General features: G+C 46.5%; 1 pseudogene; it reads left to right on the forward strand.

Moving 5' to 3' along the window:
- Positions 1 to 20,953, forward strand: part of LOC139241615 (uncharacterized) — a 117,857-nt pseudogene extending 96,904 nt beyond the window's left edge.

The following is a 20,953-nucleotide window of genomic DNA, read 5'->3' on the forward strand; positions in this document are numbered from 1 at the left end:
CTGTCCATCTCTGGTATGTGGATGAGGGTTTTACTCTGTATGTTAGTTTCTGATATGAGAGCGTGGATTTTATCCTGCACCTGTCAATTTCTGGTAATTTCCTGTGGGTTTCATTCTGTATCAAAAAGGGCCACATTACAACATAATTCTTAAAGGACAAAGAGTGTTTAACAAAAACAAGCCTGAAGGCTCTGAGTCTCAAAGCGAGGAGCATTGTAATAAGGTGGACAAATTAACTGCACAGATAGCTGTTAACGGACATGATATAATTGGGATTACTGAGACATGGCTCCAGGGTAACCAAGGCTGGGAACATAACATCCAGGGGTATTCAATATTCAGGAAGGATAGCCAGAAAGGAAAAGGAGGTGGGGGAGTGTTAATGGTTAAAGAGGAGGTTAATGCAATAGTAAGGAAGAACATTAGCTGGTATAATATAGAATCTATATGGGTCGAGCTGCGCAACACTAAAGGGCAGAAAACGTTAGTTGGGGTTGTGTACAGACCACCAAACACTAGTAGGGAGGTTAGGGATGGCATCAAACAGGAAATTAGGGACGCATGCAACAAAGGTACAGCAGTTAACAGGGGTGACCTTAATCTAGATATTGATTGGGCGAACCAAACTTGTAGCAATACTGTGGAGGAGGATTTTCTGGAGTGTATCAGGGATGGTTTTCTAGACCAATATGTCGAGGAACCAACTGGAGAGCAGGCCATCCTAGACTGTGTAACGAGAGAGGATTAATTAGCAATCTGGTTATGCGTGGCCCGTTGGGGAAATGTGACCATAATATGGTAGAATTCTTCATTAAGCTGGAGAGCAACACAGTTAACTCAGAGACGAGGGTCCTGAACTTAAAGGAAACTTCAATGGTATGAGACGTGATTTTGCTAGGATAAACTGGCGAATGATACTTAAAGGGTTGATGGTGAATAGGCAATGGCAGAGATTTAAAGATCACATGGATGAATTACAACTATTGTACATCCCTGTCTGGCGTAAAGAGAAAACCGGAAAGGTGGCTCAACCGTGGCTAATAAGTGAAATTAGGGACAGTGTTAAATCCAAGGAAGAGACATATAAATTGGCCAGAAAAAGCAGTAAACCTGAGGACTGGGAGAAATTTAGAATTCAGCAGAGGAGGACTAAGAGTCTAACTAGGAGGGGGGAAATCGAATATGAGAGTAAGCTTGCAGGGAACATTCAAATCTGAATGCAAAAGCATCTATAGATATGTGAAGAGAAAAAGATTAATGAAGACAAACGCGGTCCCTTGCAGTCAGAATCAGGTGAATTCATAATGGGGAACAAGGAAATGACAGACCAATTGAACAAATACTTTGGTTCTGTCTTCACTAAGGAAGATACGAATAACCTCCCGAAAATGCTAGGGGACCGAGGGTCGAGCGGGAAGAAGGCACTGAGGGAAATCATTATTAGTCAGGAAATGGTTGTAGGGAAACTGATGGGACTGAAGGCCAATAAATCACCAGGGCCAGATAGTCTGCATCCCCGAGGAGTTAAAGAAGTGGCCCTAGAAATAGTACATGCATTGGTGTTCATTTTCTGGAATTTCATGGACTCTGGATCAGTACCTATGGATTGGAGGGTAGCTAATGTAACCCCACTTTTTTAAAAAAAAGGAGGGGGAGAGAAAACAGGGAATTATAGACCGGTTACCCTGACATTGGTGGTTGGGAAAATGCTGGAATCAATTATTAAAGATGTAATAGCAAATCATTTGGGAAACAGTGACAGGTTTGGTTCAAGTCAGCATGGATTTCTGAAAGGGAAATTATGCTTGACAAATCTTCTAGAGATTTTTGAGGATGTAACTAGTAGAGTGGATAAGGGAGAACCAGTGGATGTGGTGTATTTGGAATTTCAAAAGACTTTTGAAAAGGTCCCACACAAGAGATTAGTGTGCAAAATTAAAGCACGTGGTATTGGGGGTAATGTATTGACGTGGATAGAGAACTGGTTGGCAGACAGAAAGCAAAGATTAGGAATAAACGGGTCTTTTTCAGAATGGCAGGCAGTGACTAGTGGGCTGCCGCAAGGTTCAGTGCTGGGATCCCAGCTATTTACAATATATATTAATGATTTAGACGATGGAATTGAAGGTAATATCTCCGAGTTTGCAGATGACACTAAGCTGGGTGGCAGTGTGAGCTGTGACTAGGATGCTAAGAGGCTGCAGGGTGACTTGGACAGGTTAGGTGAATGGGCAATTGCATGGCAGATGCAGTATAATGTGGATAAATGTGAGGTTATCCACTTTGGTGGCAAAAACAGGAAGACAGATTATTATCTGAATGGTGACAGATTAGTAAAATGGGAGGTGCAAAGAGACCTGGGTGTCATGGTACATCAAGTCACTGAAGGTAGGCATGCAGGTAAAGTAGGCAGTAAAGAAAGCAACTGGCATGCTGGCCTTCATAGCGAGGGGAGTTGAGTATAGGAGCAGGGAAGTCTTACTGCAGTTGTACAGGGCCTTGGTGAGACCACACCTTGAGTATTGTGTGCAGTTTTGATCTCTTAATCTGAGCAAGGAGGTGCTTGCTATTGAGGGAGTGCAGCGAAGGTTCACCAGACTAATTTCCAGGATGGCAGGACTGACATATGAAGAAAGACTGGATCAGCTCGGCTGGAATTTAGAAGAATGAGAGGGGATCTCATAGAAACATATAAAATTATGACGGGACTGGACAGGTTTGAGGCAGGAAGACTGTTCCCGATGTTGGGGAAGTCCAGAATCAGGGGTCACAGTCTAAGGATAAGGGGTAAGCCATATCGGACTGAAATGAGGAGAAACGTTTTCACCCAGAGAGTGGTAAACCTGTGCAATTCTCTACCACAGAAAGTTGTGGAGTCCCGTTCGTTGGATATATTCAAGAGGGAGTTAGATGTGGTCCTTCCGGCTAAGGGGATCAGAGGGTATGGAGAGAAAGCGGGAGTGGAGTACTGAAGTTGCATGATCAGCCATGATCATATTGAATGGCGGTGCAGGCTCGAAGGGCCAAATGGCCTGCTCCTGCACCTATTTTCTATGTTTCTTTCCATTCTTGGTGTGTGAGTGTGTGTTTTGTTGTGTATCTGTCCATCTCTGTTATGTGAATGTGAGCTCTACTCCATACCCATCATTCTCCAGTATGTTAGTATTGTTTTACTGTGTACCCCAAATCCTGATAGAGTATTGGTTTTACTTTCTAACTCTCAATTTGTGTTATGGAGGTGAGTTTTATGCTGAATCTGTCAGTCTCTGGTAAATGTGTCTGAGTTTTACTCTGTATCTATCTCTCTCTGGTATGTGAGTGTGGGCCTTTCTCTGTTTCTATCCATTTCTGTTGTGGGAGTCTGGGTTTTATTCTGTACCCATCAAGTTCTGATATGTGATTGTGGGCCTTACTCTATAACTTCCAGTTTCTGCTTAATTGTGAGTGGACTTTCCTTTGTACCTGTCAGTTTCTGGAATGAAAGAGAGATCTTTACACTGTACCTGTCAATTACTGGTTCGTGAGTCTGGGCATGTCACTGTATGTCAATTTATGTTATGGGAATATGGATTTTAACATGTCAGACTCTGGTATGTGAGTGTGGGTTTTATACTGTATCACTCAGTCTCTGATATGCAAGTGTGTGTATTTTTCTGTAACTGTCAGGTTTTGGTGTGTGTTGAGGTTTAATCTGTGCCTCTCAGTTTCTGCTGTGGTAGTCTGGGTTTAATCTGTGTCTGCCAGTCTCTCGTATGTGAACGTGAGAATCAATTTTACTTTTTACCTGTATTTCTCTGATATGTGAGTGAAGATTTTGCCTTCTACCTGTCATTTTCCAGATGTGTGTGTGTGGGTTTTACGCTGCCCCCATCAGTTTCTGCGATGCAAGTAACAATTTTACTTACTGCCTTTCAGTTTTACGATATGTGCACATGGGATTTACACTTTACCTGTCACTCTCTGGTATGCAAGTGGGGATTTTATTCTATTACTGTCACCTTCATATGTGTGGGCGTGTGTTGTATGCTGTATCTGTCAGTCTATGGTATGGGAATGTGGGTTTTATTCTGCACCTGGCATCTTCTGGTATGTTCGGGGTTTAAATACTGAATCCGTCAGATTTCTGAAACATGAATATGGCTTTTGCTCTGTACCCATCAGCTTCTGATATGCGAGTGTGGTTTATACTATCTGACATTTTTTCTGATATCTGATTTTCTTTTATTCTCTACCTGTCAGTTTCTGGCAAGTGAGTGTGGGTGTTTAATGTATCTGTCAGCGTGATCTGTTTCAATGGTGAAACAGCATCTGATTCTACTGCTCCATGTGGCTGTAAGATTCACAATGTAACTCCGCCACTTCGGATCACTGTGGGACTGACAGCTTCTGCTGTCTGTGACAATAGGATTGAGGCCAGTTCTGTGTATCTGCGCTCTGTGAGTAATAATCTACTTACTGTGTGTGAGAAGAAGCTGCCTGCACTGTTCCTTGTATTCTGGGAGGAGGAAAGATCACATTTGTTCTGGCTGGTTGAAGAATGTTGCTGTGAGAATAATAATACGAGAACGTTATTAGTTCTAAGATATAGATGCGGGGGACAATACGATTTATCTGAGTGAGTGGCAATGTATCTCTCGATCACCAGCAACACGGTTCTGGAGAACTCAGCTCATCGAAATATAACCCGTCTTTAAAATATCTTCTCCCACACTCCTCTCCTGGTGCCTGCAATAGATGCACTTTGTGAAACTCCCACATCCTCACTGTCAGGCTGTGTTTCCACTGCTCACTGCCCAAGAACAACAGACCTGGTGAGATTAGAACTGAATCAGGAACATTCACTACTGATTTGGGGAAAGAAAGCAGCAATGACTTGAAAGAGCGAGGTGGTTTACTTTCTCTATTAACTTACATTGTCCACACACAGCCCGAGAATGACCTCTCCCTTCCCCCACTCACACCATGTCCCGGAACTAGTTCCTGCTCCACTCTGCCTCTTACACACAGCCCCCGACGGAACTAATCCAGGAACGTTCACTATTGGTTTGAACAGAGAAAGCAGCAGATTGTAAATGGCAGGTTCTGCCCATTCTGTCTCCCTTACCCTGGACACACGCTGTCCACATACAGCCCGAGAATGGCCTCTCCCTTCCCTGACTCACACTACGCACTGACACTGGTTATTGGTCCACTCTGCCTCTTACACAGAGCCCCCGACTCCCCCTGAACTCCCCCTGGACTCATTGCCGATCTCTGAACCCATCTGCGGACACGTTCCCAAAGCGCTGCGCTGCTGTAAGGAGGCTGCTGCTTGCTGCCTTACCCCGGGGTCACGGTGTCTCCATTCCCGGCTGTGTTAAACCATCTTCTTCCACTCACTGAGTGAATGGTGATCACAGGCAGGGCTGGGGGAGTGGAGGGTGCATACGCTCTTCTGCTCACTGGAAATCGACACAGGCGGCGGGGCTGAACCGTGCATGCGCAGCTCTCTGTATTAATTCAATCTGTAAAAATCAAAGCGCACAATCCCCTGTTTACTTATTATCAGAATCTAAGCAAAGGAACTGGGCCTGGGGGGATAGGACAGAGAATGATTAAAGCTGAGAGCCTTGTCCCTTGGAGATTCTCAATTTGTGATCATTCCGTGCAGGGTGTTTCTCTCCATGAGCCCGTCTTCACAAAGCAATCCTGCAAAAACATCAGAGGGACGAGGGAGTGGGAGTGTTTGCTCGGACCGTGCAGGAGTCAATATCTGACAGAAACAGTCCGAGATCAGTTTAATTGGAGTAAAACACTCGGTCACTGAGAGTAATACTGAAGTGGATAATCAAGGGGCTATAGTGAGGGAGGGAGGAACTTAATACAATCACTATTCATAATAGTACTCAGAAAAATAATGGGACTAAAGGCAGACAAGTCACCTTGCCCTGATGGCTTACATCGTAGGGTCTTAGGAGAAGTGGCTGCAGAGATAGTGGTCACATTGGTTGTAATCTACCAAAATTCCCAGGATTCTGGGGCGGTCCCAACAGATTGGAAAACTGAAAATGTAACGCCTCTATTTAAAAAAGGAGGCAGACAAAAAGCAGGAAACTATAGACTAGTTAGTCTAATATCTGTCATTGGGAAATGCTGGAGACTATTATTAAGGAAGCAGTAGCGGGACATTTGGAAAAGCATGATTCAATCAAGCAGAGTCAGTATGGCTTCATGAAAGGGAAATCATGTTTGACAAATTTGCTGGAGTTCTTTGAGGATATAATGAGTAGGATGGATAAGGCGGAACCAGTGGATGTGGTGTATTTGGATTTCCAGAACGCATATGATATGCTGGCACATAAGAGGTTATTGCACAAGATAAAACCTCACTGGGTTGGGGCAGTATATTAGCGTGGATAGAGGATCGGCTAACTAACAGAAAACAGAGAGTCGGGATAAATGGGTATTTTTCTGGTTGGCAAATGGTGACTAGTGGGGTGCCGCAGAAATCGGTGCTAGGTCCTCAACTATTTACAATCTATAGTAATGACTTGGCTAAAAGGACTGAGTGTAATATAGCCAAGTTTGCTGATGATACAAAGGTGGGTGGGAAAGCAAATTGAGGACACAAAAAATCTGCAAAGGGATATAGACAGGCTAAATGAGTGGCCAAAAATTTGTCTGATGTTGTATAATATGGGAAAATGTGAAGTTATCCACTTTGGCAGAAATAATAGGTAAGCAAATTATAATTTAAATGGAGAAAAATTGCAAGCGCTACAGGACAGAAAGACCCGAGGGTGTTTGTGCATAAAACACTAAAAGTTAGTATGCAGGTACAGCAAGTAATCAGGAAGGCAAATGGAATGTTGGCCTTTTTTGCAAGGGGGATAAAGTATAAAAGCAGAGAAGTCCTGCTACAACAGTACAGGGTATTGGTGAGATCACACTTGGAATACTGCTTGCACTTTTGGTCTGCGTATTTAAGGAAGGATATACTTGCATTGGAGGCTGTTCAGAGGTTGATTCCGGCGATGAGCGGGTTGTCTGATGAGGATATGTTGAGAAGGTTGGGCTGATACACTTTGGAGTTCAAAAGAATGAGAGGTCATCTTATTGAAACATATATCAAGGGGACTCGACAAGGTGGATCCAGAGAGGATATTGCCACTTATAGGGTGAACTAAAACTAGGGTGCATCGTCGCAGAATAAGGGGTCACCCATTTAAAACGGAGATGAGGAGAAATTTCTTCACTCAAAGGGTTGTAAATCTGTGGAATTTTCTGCCCGAGAGCTGTGGAGGCTGGGTCATTGAATATATTTAATGCAGATAGAGAGATATTTGAGCGAAAAGGGATTAAAGGGTTATGGGGAGCGGGCAGTGAATTGGAGCTGAGTCCATGATCAGATCAGCCATGATGTTATTGAATGGCAGAGCAGGCTCCAAGGGCCAAATGATCCACTCCTGCTCCTATTTCTTATGTTATTATGTTATTATGAGATAATAACCCTGGAACTGTACATGGGGACTCTAACCCTGGGACTGTACATGGGGACTCTAACCCTGGGACTGTACATGGGGACTCTAACCCTGGGACTGTACATGGGGACTCTAACCCTGGGACTGTACATGGGGAATGTAACCCTAGGAGTGAACAGCTCTGGGGCTTTCCTGTTACAATTGTCTGGGATGTAACCAGAAGCTTAGCACTGAGCAGCGCCTCTCGGAGATGGTGAGAAATCCGAGGTGTCGAGAATAAAATAACTCAGCTGTTACTTTACCAAGATGGCCGTGCATGCGCTTTGCTGCTCACTGAACAAAGATGACGGAGAACTGGCCCTGCCGTCCTGTACAAAGATGGCCGCCGTTACCCTGGGCCTGTGACCGGGAGAAAGGCTCGAGGCTGCAGCCGCCGATATTCCGGTTATTATTGCGAGCTTCCGGCGGGCATCAGTTGATTATGAAGCCTCCCCGCCTACCCGCTGCTCCATTACTCACCTCCGCCCTGCTGAAAAAGGACTGTTTTGAGGAACAGATGTTCAACATGTCCTTTCCGCCATTGCACGCACCGCGCATGCTCAAAACACAGCTCGGTCTCGCACCTGTGCACTGGGCCCCTGTAGGGTGGTGTCGGCACGTCCTCCGTCGCGGGGAATGCTGGGTAAATACCAAAGGCGACGTTGTGTATGGAGCAGGATTTACTAGGCTCCCATTGGGCACTGAACCATGTTCATTTTGGCACTTAGACTTTGTTTCTGCTGCTCTGAATAACCCTGCACCTGAGCTGGAGAGTAATGTTCTGTCTCAATATTGAATAAATCAGCTTGTTTCAAACACCGTGTGTCCAATATTTCATTTCTCCATAATAACAGACTAATTAATGTTTCCTTCACTTCCATTTTGGGCCTTTTCTTACTCTAGATTATTTCACTTCTCACGTGATTTATCTTTTACTACATCAAATCCAAATCTTTTTTCATTCGAGTATACAGCTTGTGGATGTCTCAGACTGAACCGGCGTGTCTCACTTTACACTCATTTAACGTTACTTTCAACCAACCCTTGAAAGAACTATCTTTCGTAAGACTGCAATTCTGTTATTTTCTGTATTTAACAATTTTTGAATGCGGTTGATAGATCTTCACACAAACTGCATGTGATCAACTTTGAAATGTTCTGACCTTTGAAATTGCCTTTGCTAATTTTGATGGGTTAGTTGATTACAATTACTTATTACTACCATACCTTGCAGTATTTCTTGCATCAAATTAATTGTTTAAATACTTTCTTTTTCAGGTCTTTAGCTTCCCCACTGATCTCTGTTTCTTCTTGTGGGGGAATCTAGAACTAGGTTGGAAAGTCTGAGCATAAGGGGGCGCCCATTTAAAATGGAAATGAAGAGGAATTTCTTCTCTCAGAGGGTCGTGAATCTTTGAAATTCTCTGCCCCAAAGAACAGTGGAGTCTGGGTCATTGAAAATATTTAAGTTGCAGATAGCGTGCTTTTTGAAAGAGAGTGGTGTCAAGCTTTATGAGGAGAGGGCAGAAATGCGGAATTGAGGCCAAGATCAGATCAGCCAAGATCTTATTAAATGGCGGGGTGGGCTGAAGGGGCCAGATGGCTACTGCTGCCCCTATTTCTTATATTCTTAGCGTTAGTTAGGGGCTGGGTTTAGATGTAAGTTTAGTGGTTGTGTTTTGTGGTTATTTGTTAAGATTGGGATTAGTGATTGGGATAGTCAATAGGAAATTCGGCTTAGGATATAATGATTAACTTAGAAAGCACTATTGGCAATATAAGTGTTACTGGACATGCTCTTTTCCATTTCATGTTTTTAACCTCATAGTGCTGAGTCACAAAACAGCCTCACAATGTGTTCATTCAAGGAACCATCTTTCCTGCGCAAGCCTCGTTTCTTTCTGTCAACAATACATCGTAATCTCTACATTTCTCATGGAAAAAAATATTAGTGCCATTAGATTAGGGTATTTTGGAACAATAACAGATGGGTACAGTTGTTGCACTGGTTACATCTAATCATCATCCTGCCTGAAAAGGACTTCTGACAATAATCTGTCACCAGGCCCCACCAGTTACCGTCTGATTCCTCCATCGTCTCTTCATTTATTACCCACCATTCCCCCTAACTAGAGCTGCTTTCACCGGCATGACCATTCTCCATACTGAGGCTATCTCATTACCAAGCAGAGCATAATCACCAACACGGACTGTTTAGTCTGAATGGCTCATTTCTGTGTAATTCTGTAATTTTGTAGTCTCATTGTAAGTGGTCCCTGGATTTGATGATTCATTGTAACTGGTCCCTGGATTTGGAGCCTCTGTGTAAGGGGTACATGGATTTCATGCCTCAGTGCAAGTGCTCCCTGGATTTGATGCCTCAGTGCAAGTGGTCCCTGGATTTGGAGTCACAATGCATGAGGTTCCTGGATTTGGTGTCTTAATGTAAGTGGTCCGTGGATTTTGTCACGTATTCAACTATCATTGTAACCCATGTATAAGCTGACCTAAGTTGTACACCTTGAGAACTTGAACACAAGGGGGTGAACTTGTGGCAGACACTCCTAACCTGGACTTACAGGTATAAAAGGGAAAGCTCCACCCACCTTCATCGCTTGAGGTCTTGGTAATAAAGATAACTGGTCACAGAGTGACCTTCTCTCAAGTATGGGCCTCGTGTCCATTTATACTGTATATCATTGGCGACGAGAAACTGGGATTTAAACCACGAGAGCATAGCCACTAGGAGCACAGAAGAGAGGTACTGTGTTGGTGATGATTGGGACGACTTTATTGAGAGACTACAGCAAAGTTTTGTCACTGAGGATAGGTTGGGACAGGATTCGGCCGACAAACGCAGAGCTCATCTCCTGACTGTTTGTGGATCCGGAACATATTCCCTGATGAAGGCCCTTCTAGCACCAGAGAAGCCGGAGACAAGACGCTCGAAGAGCTCAGAAAGTTGTTCGGGGAACACTTTAAACCTGCGAGCAGCATGCACAAAGCGAGACTCCAGTTTTACATGAACTGGCGGTGAGAAGGGAAAAGCGTTCCTGCCTTTATGCCAGATCTCTGACGACTGGCGAGCCTATGTAAGTTCACAGATGCAGGCAGAGCGGAGATGATGCGAGACTTTTTAATTGAGGGCATCGGGCGTGCTGGGGTTTTCAGGAAACTGATTGAGACCAAAGACTTGACCTTGGAAGCGGCGGCTCTGATAGCCCAGACTTTAACTCAGGGGAGGAAGAGACCAGAATGATGTATGACAAAAATCTTGGCTCAAATGCGGCAAATGACCAGGGAGTCTACATTGTTAACGCACACACAGTTCTCTCGACAGACAAGGGCAATCGGACATGTCCCAGCATGCAGTCGAAACCAAAAGGGGAATTCAACAGAGACAATGGCGAGCTGAACGGTGAATCATACCATTGCAATGGACAATGCGGCCAGTAATGGGGCAATCAACACCTGTAAATGGTGCACTTAAGGACAGTTACAGAGACAGTCAGAGACGATCCACTGTTAATGGAGTTTTGTTTCCAACAACGGGTCCTCCAGCTCATGCTAGAGCTGTGGAGCCAAACACCGAGCCAGAGCCTGCAGGTATCAGCAATATACCTGCAGAAACTGCAACATCAGTGGTCATTTGGCGCGTATGTGCAGGAAGCCTGCAGCCAGGTTGCTGTCCGAGGAAGGTGGGCCTGCTGTAAGCTCTACGAGGCCAAATGAATACTGGGGAAAGTCACTGGAAGCTGAAGTTCAGCGAGTTCATGTGGAGCAAATATACAGTTCATATATCAGGACAACAGCGATAATGATGAATGTGCTCTTCAATTGCATCCCAGTATTTATGGAGCTCGACACGGCGGCCAGTTGAATTCAGTGACTGGGCGAATATCAACCAGTTTAAAAGATTGTGGGTGTCCAAGGCCATGAGGCCAAAATTATTGCCGATTGATGCAGAGCTTCGGACATATACAAAGGAGATCATTCCGGTGCTAGATTCGGAGAACAGGTTGCCACTCTGGATTGTCCTGGGGGACGGTCCCACAGTACTGGGGAAGAGTTGGCTTGCTGTCATGAACTGGAAATGGGAACATGTCAATGCATTTCTTCTTTGGAGCGAGTATCATGCTCACAGATCCTGGACAAATTTGACTCATTATTTCAAACCGGGATCGGCACTTTCATGGGGGCTAAGGTAGTGATTCACATAAACCCAGAGGCCAGGCCAGTGCACCACAAGGCCAGACCGGTGCCGTACGTGATGCAAGAAAAAATAGTGTGCGAATTGGACCGCCTGCTGAGGGAAGGCATCATCTCGTCAGTGGAATTCAGTGACTGGGCGAGCCCGATCGTGCCGGTGCACAAGGCGGATTTGTCGGTCAGGATATGTGATGCTTACAAGGCCACCATCAATCGGGTGTCACTCCAACACCAGTACCCACTACCGAGAGTGGAGGACCTCTTTGTGACACTATCCGCTGGCAAACCTTTTTTCAAAATTGGACCTGACCTCAGCTCCCATGACCCAGGACCTGGCGAGTGAGTCGAAAAGGCTGACCACCATCACGACACACAAGGGGTTCTTTGAGTATAGCAGTTGTCCGTTCCGGATTCGTTCAGACGCCGTGATCTTTCAGCAAAATATGGAAAGCCTCCTCAAGTCGATTCCAAGGGCGGTAGTTTTTCAGGACGACATCCTCATCACGGGTCGCGATGCTGAAGAACACCTCCATGACCTGGATGAGGTGCAATGCAGACTGGACCGGGTAGGTCTGCAACTGCAAAAAGCAAAGCGCTTCTTCTGAGCTCCAGAGGTAGAATTCCTGGGGATGAGTGTAGCAGCAGACGGGATCAGACCTAATGTGTCCAAAACGGAAGCGATCTGGAGAGTACCCAGACCCCGTAACACGAAGGAGCTGCATTCATTCCTCGGGCTCCTGAAATATTTTGGTAACTTTCTTCCCAAATTGAGCATACTGTTAGAGCCCCTGCACATGCTCCCATGCAAAGGTCGCGATTGGGTCTGGGGAACAGCCAGGAAAGGGCTTTTGATAGAGCACGCAACTTGTTATTCTCCAACAAACTGTTAATATTACATGACCCATGTAAGAAACTTGTTCTAACGTGCGATGCGCCGTCCGATGGGGTCGGGTGTTTGTTGCAGCATGTGAATGCCAATGGTCAGTTACAGCCGGTAGCTTATGCCTCCAGAATTCTGTCCCAGGCAGAACGGGGCTACGGGATGGTCGAAAAGGAAGTGCTAGCATGTGTATATGCAGTAAACAAAAATGCACCAGTACCTGTTTGGCAGGACATTTGAGCTGGAGACAGATCACAAATGCCTAACTTCCCTTTTGGCCGACAACAAGGCCATAAATGCGAATGCGTTGGCCCGCATACAGAGGTGGGCACTTACGTTAGCCGCCTATGTCTATACAATTCAGCACAGACCGGGCGCTGAAAACTGCGCCGATGCACTCAGCAGGCTCCCACTAACCACCACCGAGGGGGCAACTGAGCATGATGCTGAGAAGGTCATGGCTGTTGAAGCTTTCGAAAGCGAAGGTTCACCTGTGACATCCCGTCAGATTAAAGTCTGGACAAATAAAGACCCCCTACTGTCTTTCGTTAAGAAATGTGTCCTGAATGGGGACTGGGCAGCCACGTACAGGGCATGCCCTGAGGAATTTAAACCGTTTCATCGGCACAAGGATAAACTCTCGACTCAGGCCGATTGCCTACTATGGGAAAACCGAGCAGTCATGTCCCAGAGGGGCAGAGAGGTGTTTATCAGAGAACTTCACAATGAGCATCCGGGCACTGTCATGATGAAGGCAATTGCCAGGTCACACATTTGGTGGACAGGGGTAGATGCAGACCTGGAACTTTGTGTTCACATGTGCAACACGTGTGTTTAGCTGGTCAACGCACCCAGGAAAGCCGCCATTAGCCCCTGGTCCTGGCCCACCAAGCCATGGTCACGCATCCATGTGAACTACGCAGGTCCTTTCATGGGAAAACATTTTTTGGATGCAGTAGACGCCTACTCCAAATGGATTGACTGTGCCATTTTAAATTCAAGCACATCCTCTGCCACGGTAGAAAGTCTACGGGCAATGTTCGCTGCCCACGGTCTGCCGGATGTCTTGGTCAGCTACAATGGCCCGTGCTTCACAAGCATTGAATTCCAAGAATTCATGGCAGGCAATGGAATCAACCATGTCAGAATGGCCCCGTTCAAGCCGGCCTCAAATGGCCAGGCGAAACGAGCAGTGCAGATAATCAAACAGGGGATGCTCAGAATCCAAGGGGGTTCCCTACAAAGCTGCTTTATCACGCCTCTTGTAGGGCAATAGATCCCGACCACACTCACTCACAGGGATTCCACCCGCAGAGCTGCTAATGAAAAGGACGCTCAAAACCGGGTTATCCCTTATACACCCGACTACGAAAGAAATTGTTGAGAGCAGCCGTCAGTCACAATGTGACTACCATGACAGGAATGCGAGGGCGCCATGTATTGATGACAATACACTGTTTTTGTCCTTAATTACGCTGCAGGGCCCAAATGGCTTGCAGGCACATTGCCAAAGAGGGGAATTGGGGTTTTGGTAGTTAAACTTACCAATGGACAAATCTGCCGCAAACATGTGGATCAAACTAAAAGAAGGTTCAAGAACCCCAAAGAAAAAGCAGAGGAAGAGCACGACATTGAGTTTACTCCAACACAGGTGACCGAACATCGGAACCAAGTGGAGGAGAGCCCAGTCACTGTGGGCAGTCCGGACAGGCCTGAGGCATCGCAAACAGCAGACACTCAGGCCAGCGCACAACAACGGGAACCCCAACTCAGGCGCTCTACAAGGGAGTATAAACCACCAGAGAGACTTAACCTGTGATCTCAATAAGACTTTGGGGGAGGTGATGTCATGTGTTCAACTATCATTGTCACCCATGTATAAGCTGACCGAAGTTGTACACCGTGAGAACATTGATCACACGGGGGTGAACTTGTGGGAGACACTCCTAACCTGGACTTTCAAGTATAAAAGGGGAAGCTCCACCCACCTTCATCACTTGAGGTCTTGGTAAAAAAGGTAACTGGTCATAGAGTGACCTTCTCTCAAGTATGGGCCTCTTGTGCATTTATACGGTATAGTAAGGACATGTCAGATTTGGTGTCACAATGTAATTGGTCCCTGGATTTGTTATTACAATGTAAGGGAATCCTGGATTTGTTGTCAACCACAACTCGTCATTGGGACTGTGGACAATCCGGCAGCCCAGCAATGCATTCAGCACAGAATGATCCCACTAAGATCTATTACCAATTAACACTACCCACATTAATTCACCAGAAACAGCCCCGTGCCTGCAAGGAACTGCAGCCCCATGTCTAACTTCGGTGGAACACACAATACAAAACATTTTAAAGGAAAAAGAAACACATCATAGTTCAAGAAAGGCAATTAATGGGCAGTAAATACTCCTCACTCATACACCTCCTTCATCTCTCCTCTCCAACTCCCCCTCACCAACTTCTCTTTCACCCTTCTCTCCAAACCTACCTCTCCCAACTCCTCTTTCACTCCTGCAATTTCATTTTCAACATCACTTACACAAGTCATCCACACTGGAGGTAAATCTGAGGAACTTCTGTGTGATGGTGAGGTGATCACTGGACAATAACGTGCAGAGAATGGTGGGTGGCTGCTCATTACTCTCGGTGTAATTTAATCCCCTGTCCCACTGAATACTGTGGACAGACGGTCACCTTGGTAATGGAATGGTCATTGTGACATCACTTTCTAAACAATAGAACACAGGACAATGTTTCATCAATACATGGTAAAGGGATTAAACACTCTGCAATTACATCATAAATAATAGGAAATAAATGCTGAAAAATAACTGGCGAAGATAATAGCTTATCTCTGTAGAATTCACCAGCAAACAATAAGAATGATGTGTTTAGTTTACACACACACACACTTACACATATATATGTAGCAAAGACTTTGTGTGCACACTTTCCAGTTGTTGTGATTAAGCTGATGCAATATGTTTTATTAGGTCTTGCTGCGTCAGGATATAAAGATACCGCACGCATTTGCTCCTCCTGCTGCCTGGGGGAATGGAGCAGATATTTAAAGGGACAGGGACTCCCTTTTCTCCGCCGAGTTATACTTAAAAGAACAGTCCAGTTTATCTCGGAGTATCGGAGGACTACACAAGCCGAGCTCCCATTAACAGTCGCTCCCTTCTGTACTGTGCAGTGATTGTAAAGCTGTTTATTTTCAGTGACTTGAGCCTTTCTAAAATGTCTCAATTGTTTTTGATGATCCATTTGAATTGCTTTTCTAACTTGAAAGGATTTCAGAATTGTGCATTGTGACGAAGGTTTTGTTTAAAGGTGGATTTAAATTTGTTTGAAAATATTCTTTTTAACCCTCCCCCAACCCCACAAATTTTAGAACACTCTGCAATACCGACTGGGAAGGTCCCAAGTTCGGTCCTTGATCTGGGCTGTTAGTTGTTCTCAGTCAAGGCAGCAGTTCAGCGGTTCTAATTGTCCTCACGACCACTGGGTTAAATATAAGTAAGAATTATCCAGTGCCCTTGCTCTTGATACCGATCCAGTGACATCAACTGGAAAGTGTGTGGATGTCACTTGAGGGCAGGATTGAACTCGGCTCCGATGCCTATCACAGTGGAAATTTCTATCCTCTACTTAAAGTAACAACTTTTGTAACCTCTATTTAGAGGGTATTATAAGGGGAGGATCTGCAGCTTGGAAACTCAAATCAACCATCACGTCAAAATTTGAGGGAATCATTAGTTTCATCAGGATCACCTAATCATCAGCCTTTGGGAAAACACCAATCACAGCGGGGAGAAACAGGACACATGTTCTGTGTGTGGATGCACCTTCAACCAATCGTCTCACCTGTGAGACTCGTGTGCCCAGCTGACTCAACACTGTAAATGTGGGTACAGTGGGAATGGATGCAGATGCACGTTGGGTGAAAACACATCAGGGAGAGGCCGTTTACCAGCTGAGTGTGGAAAGAGATGCAGTCGCTTATCTCAACAACTGCTGTCGGCACATGCTAAGTCCTTTCACTGAAAGTGATTAACAGACTGGATTTTGTGTTCAGTGATCCCGGGCGTGTTAGCTATCCCTAACCTGGACATCAAGACATAGAGAGGCACTCTGGAAGGTGTGGGGATCTGGGACTTGTCTCTGAGAGTAACCAAATGCATGAGAACGGAAACAATCGAGAGTTAGAAGGAGAAAAGGCTCCAAATGGAGCTGTCGGTAACAGGACATCAATAGTCGCCGCTTGTCGTAGAGATATCAAATATTGACACATTGTGTAATTTGAAATATCAAAATATAAAACTCCAGCCCAGTTTTCAGAATGATTAACATCAGCAGAAACAAATCCCAACTGACAGAACGAACACGAATCAGTCAGAATGTGATTAACATCAGTAATAACAGTAGAATCCAAACCCTGCAGTCACTTGAGAACTCGCAATTCTGATGACTGAATGAATCTCTTCCCACACTTCCCCAGTGTGAACTCGCTGGAGTTTCAGCAGATGATGGAGTGAAACCCTACCCACACACGGAGCAGGTGAACGGCCTCTTCCCGGTGTGACTGTGACAATGAATTTCTAGATCAGACCGGGAGCTGAATCCCTCCCCACAGCCTCCACATTCCCACGGTTTCCCCATGGTGTGGGTGTCCTTGTGTCTCTCCAGGTTGGACGATCAGTTGAAATTCGTCCACAACACACACGTGCAGCTTCTCTCTGCTGTGAATGATGCGAAGTTTTTTCAGGCTGTGTAACTGGTTGAAGCTCTTTCTAGTGCACTGGAACAATCTCACGCGGATGTTTATGTGTCGTGGTGCTTTCCCAGATGTTTGAAATATTTTCCCTCAGAAAGAACAGACAAATATTCCTGCTTCCACATTCAAAGGCCGAGCATGTTGATCATTTCCAGCTTACATGGTTGGGTTCAGACCTGCACCAGCTGTGTGCAAAGTGAGAATAAAATCAATGAGATGCTGATTTTCTCTGCTGGCCACTGGGTCTTTTGTGCTGGTGCAATAGGGTGAGACTGTGTTGCCCGATAGTCTGAGCCTGGGCTGGCCCAATAGGATGAGCCTGTGCGGCCCGAAAGGGTGAGACTGTGCTGGCCCAATAGTGTAAAAATGTGCTGGGCCGATCGGGTGAGCCTGTGCTGGGCCAATAGGGTGTGACTGTGCCGGCCCGATAGGGTGAGCCTGGTCTGGACCAATAGGGTGAGACTGTGCTGGCCCGATAGAGTGAGACTGTGCTGGCCCGATAGTGTGACACTGTCTGGCCCGATAGTGTGAGACTGTGCTGGCCCGATAGAGTGAGACTGTGCTGGCCCGACAGTGTGAGACTGTGCTGGCCCGATAGAGTGAGACTGTGCTCGCCCGATAGTGTGAGACTGTGCTGGCCCGATAGAGTGAGACTATGCTGGCCCGATAGAGTGAGCCTGGGCTGCCCGATACTGTGAACCTGTGCTGGCCCGATAGGGTGAGACTGTGATGAACCGATAGTGTGAACCTGGATTGGCTCGATAGTGTGAGGCTGAGCTAGCCTAATAGGGTGAGCCTGTGCTGGCTCAATGGGGTGTGCCTGGGCTTGCCCGAGAGGGCGAGGCCCGGTTGCCCCAATGGGGTATATCAGTGCTGGCCCAATCGGGTGCGATGTCTGCTGTACAGCGTCCACATCTCTGAGCCATACAGAGGGGGCGTATGACACAGCCCTGCAGACCATGTGCTTGCTGATAGCTTTGAACTCAAATTGCTGGAGAAATACCATCAACGATGTCTTCACAAGATCCTGCAAATCTCCTGGGAGGACAGATGCACCAACGTTAGCGTCCTTGACCAGGCCAACAGCCCCAGCATTGAAGCACTGACCACACTCGACCAGCTCCGCTGGGCGGGCCGCATTGTTCACGAGCCTGACAAAAGACTCCCAAAGCAAATGCTCTAGTCGGAACTCCTACATGGCATGCGATCCTAAGGTGGGCAGAGGAATCGTTTTAAGGACACCCTCAAAGCCTGTCTGATAAAGTGCAGCATCCCCACCGGCATCTGGGAGTTCCTGGCAAAAGACCACCCGAAGTGGAGGAAGTGCATCCGGGAGGGCATTGAGCACCTCGAGTCTCATCGCCGAGAGCATACCGAAATCTAGGACAGGCAGTGGAAGGAGCGTGCAGCAAACCAGTCCCACACACCCTTTCCTTCAACCACCGTCCATCCCAACTGGGACAGAGACTGTAATTCCCGTATTGGACTGTTCAGTAACCTGAGAACTCACTTTTAGAGTTGGATCAAGACATTCTCGATTTCGAGCGACTGCCTATGATGATGATGAAAAGGGTGAGCTTTGGATGGCCCAATAGGGTGAGCCTGTGATGGCCCAATAGGGTGAGCATGGGATGGCCCAATAGGGTGAGCCAGGGTTGGACCAATAGGATGAGCCCAGGCCCAGGGTCACCAGACAACAATCAGACAGCAAGGCTCTCTTTCAGGGGCCACTGAACTGGGCACAAACATGTGATCAATCAAACTGACATACACCCTGAAGCCCCGCCCACACGTTGTCCCTGCACAACGGACCACACATGCGGCGTGAGACCCGCCCTTACCAAGAGGCGGCCGCTGAGCCCGCTCCCAGCCCGTGAAACAGTTACCAACAAGAAAGTAATCAAGAAAACTTCACCGAAGGGCGGCAAGGAGCGCAGAAGGTGGAGGAAGGAGAGTTACTAAATCTACATCTACAATGTTCACCCCGACACCGGCATCTCCTTCAAGGCCATGGACATCATGAACTCGTTTGTGAAATATATTTTGGAGCGCAGTGCGAGTGAGGCTTCCCGCCTGGCCCATTACAACATGCGCCGCACCATCAGATCCCGGTAGATCCAGACCACCGTGCGCCTGCTGCTGCCCGGGGAGCTGACCAAGCACGCCGTGTTGGAAGGGACAAAGGTGGTGACCAAGTACACCAGCTCCAAGTAAAACTGCACGCTGTGAGAGATCAAATCAAACACAACGGCTCTTTTAAGAGCCACCCACAACCTCTCTGAAAGAGCTGCACAAACTCATTTCCCTTTCGACTCAATTTACTGTTATTATTTCCTGAACAAGTGTGTGGGGACCTTTGCAGTTCCAGCTGTAGATTTAGTTTTAAATTCTCAGATAACTGATTTTGCTGTCCGGTTCTTCCTTTTCCCGCCCTAAACTACAAACACGGTCCCTGGTCGCCCTTTCCCTTTGCTCTCAGACCCGTTCATTTACAGCGCCTGCCGCCGAATTAGAAACTTGTTTTCGGATGAGACTCAGACTTTAGCCACCTCGTTCTCTCTCACGCCTTTTTCAATTTAAAAGAAAATTCTACTTAGGAGTCAAACCGTTTATTAAACTTCGAGTCCGAGTGTAACAACCCAGAATGGGAGTTCTTACAGAGACAAGAACCGGGGCAGTTTGAACACTCTGTCCCTCTTCCCTTTTCACAGAAGGACTCCCAGTTCTGGTCTCACTGCTGCCTGTGCGGGGGATCCATCGATAATCTATGAAAGCTCACTTTTACAAAGATTGAGCTGGAATGTGTCCCGTTACAGAATAAGTGGGGAGTGATTCCCTCCCATTACATATAGTTTGAAACTGAACCCGAATTTAATCCTGATTGTAACAGCCTGGAATTTGCAAGTGAAATATGGATTGAGACAAAGGGAAACAGAATGTGTTTCGAAATATTTGGCTAATGGGGAAGTTCCTAACATAATCCGCAATTTTAACAATTATTGGCGGGATTTTTGAATTTCTAAATCCTTCGAACACTGACTGTTGAGAACAATCATTTCCGCCCAGATTTCTTTGGTGGGCTAAACAGGCTGCGATTGGTCATCTGAAAGGACCAATGAAATTCACCACAGTGCGACCAATCACAAGTTCGCTCCCTGCATTCCTCCAGAAGGTATAAGGCAGATGTGGGAGGAGTTTCTCATTCTTTCCATGAACGTGCAGATTGTGGAAATGTCTAGAAAATGCAAAAACTGCGGTAAAGCTCGGGCCAACGCCAAGTCTCGCTCCTCCCGGGCCAGACTGCAGTTCCCTATGGGCCGGGTTCACAGGCTCCTGCGAAAGAGGAACTACGCTGAGAGTGTGGGTGTCAGAGCCCCGGACTACATGGTTGCTGTGCTCGAGTATCTGACCGCTGAAATCCTGGAGCTGGCCGGCAACCCGGCCCGCGACAACCAGAAGACCCGCACCATCCCCAGACACCTGCAGCTGGCAATCCGCAACGACCAGGCACTCAACAAGCTGCTGGGAAAGGTGACCATCGCTTAGGGCGGGGTGCTGCCTAATATACAGGCTGTGCTGCTGCCCAAG

Source organism: Pristiophorus japonicus, unplaced genomic scaffold, assembly GCF_044704955.1.
Source record: "Pristiophorus japonicus isolate sPriJap1 unplaced genomic scaffold, sPriJap1.hap1 HAP1_SCAFFOLD_112, whole genome shotgun sequence".
Taxonomy (NCBI): Eukaryota; Metazoa; Chordata; class Chondrichthyes; family Pristiophoridae; genus Pristiophorus; species Pristiophorus japonicus.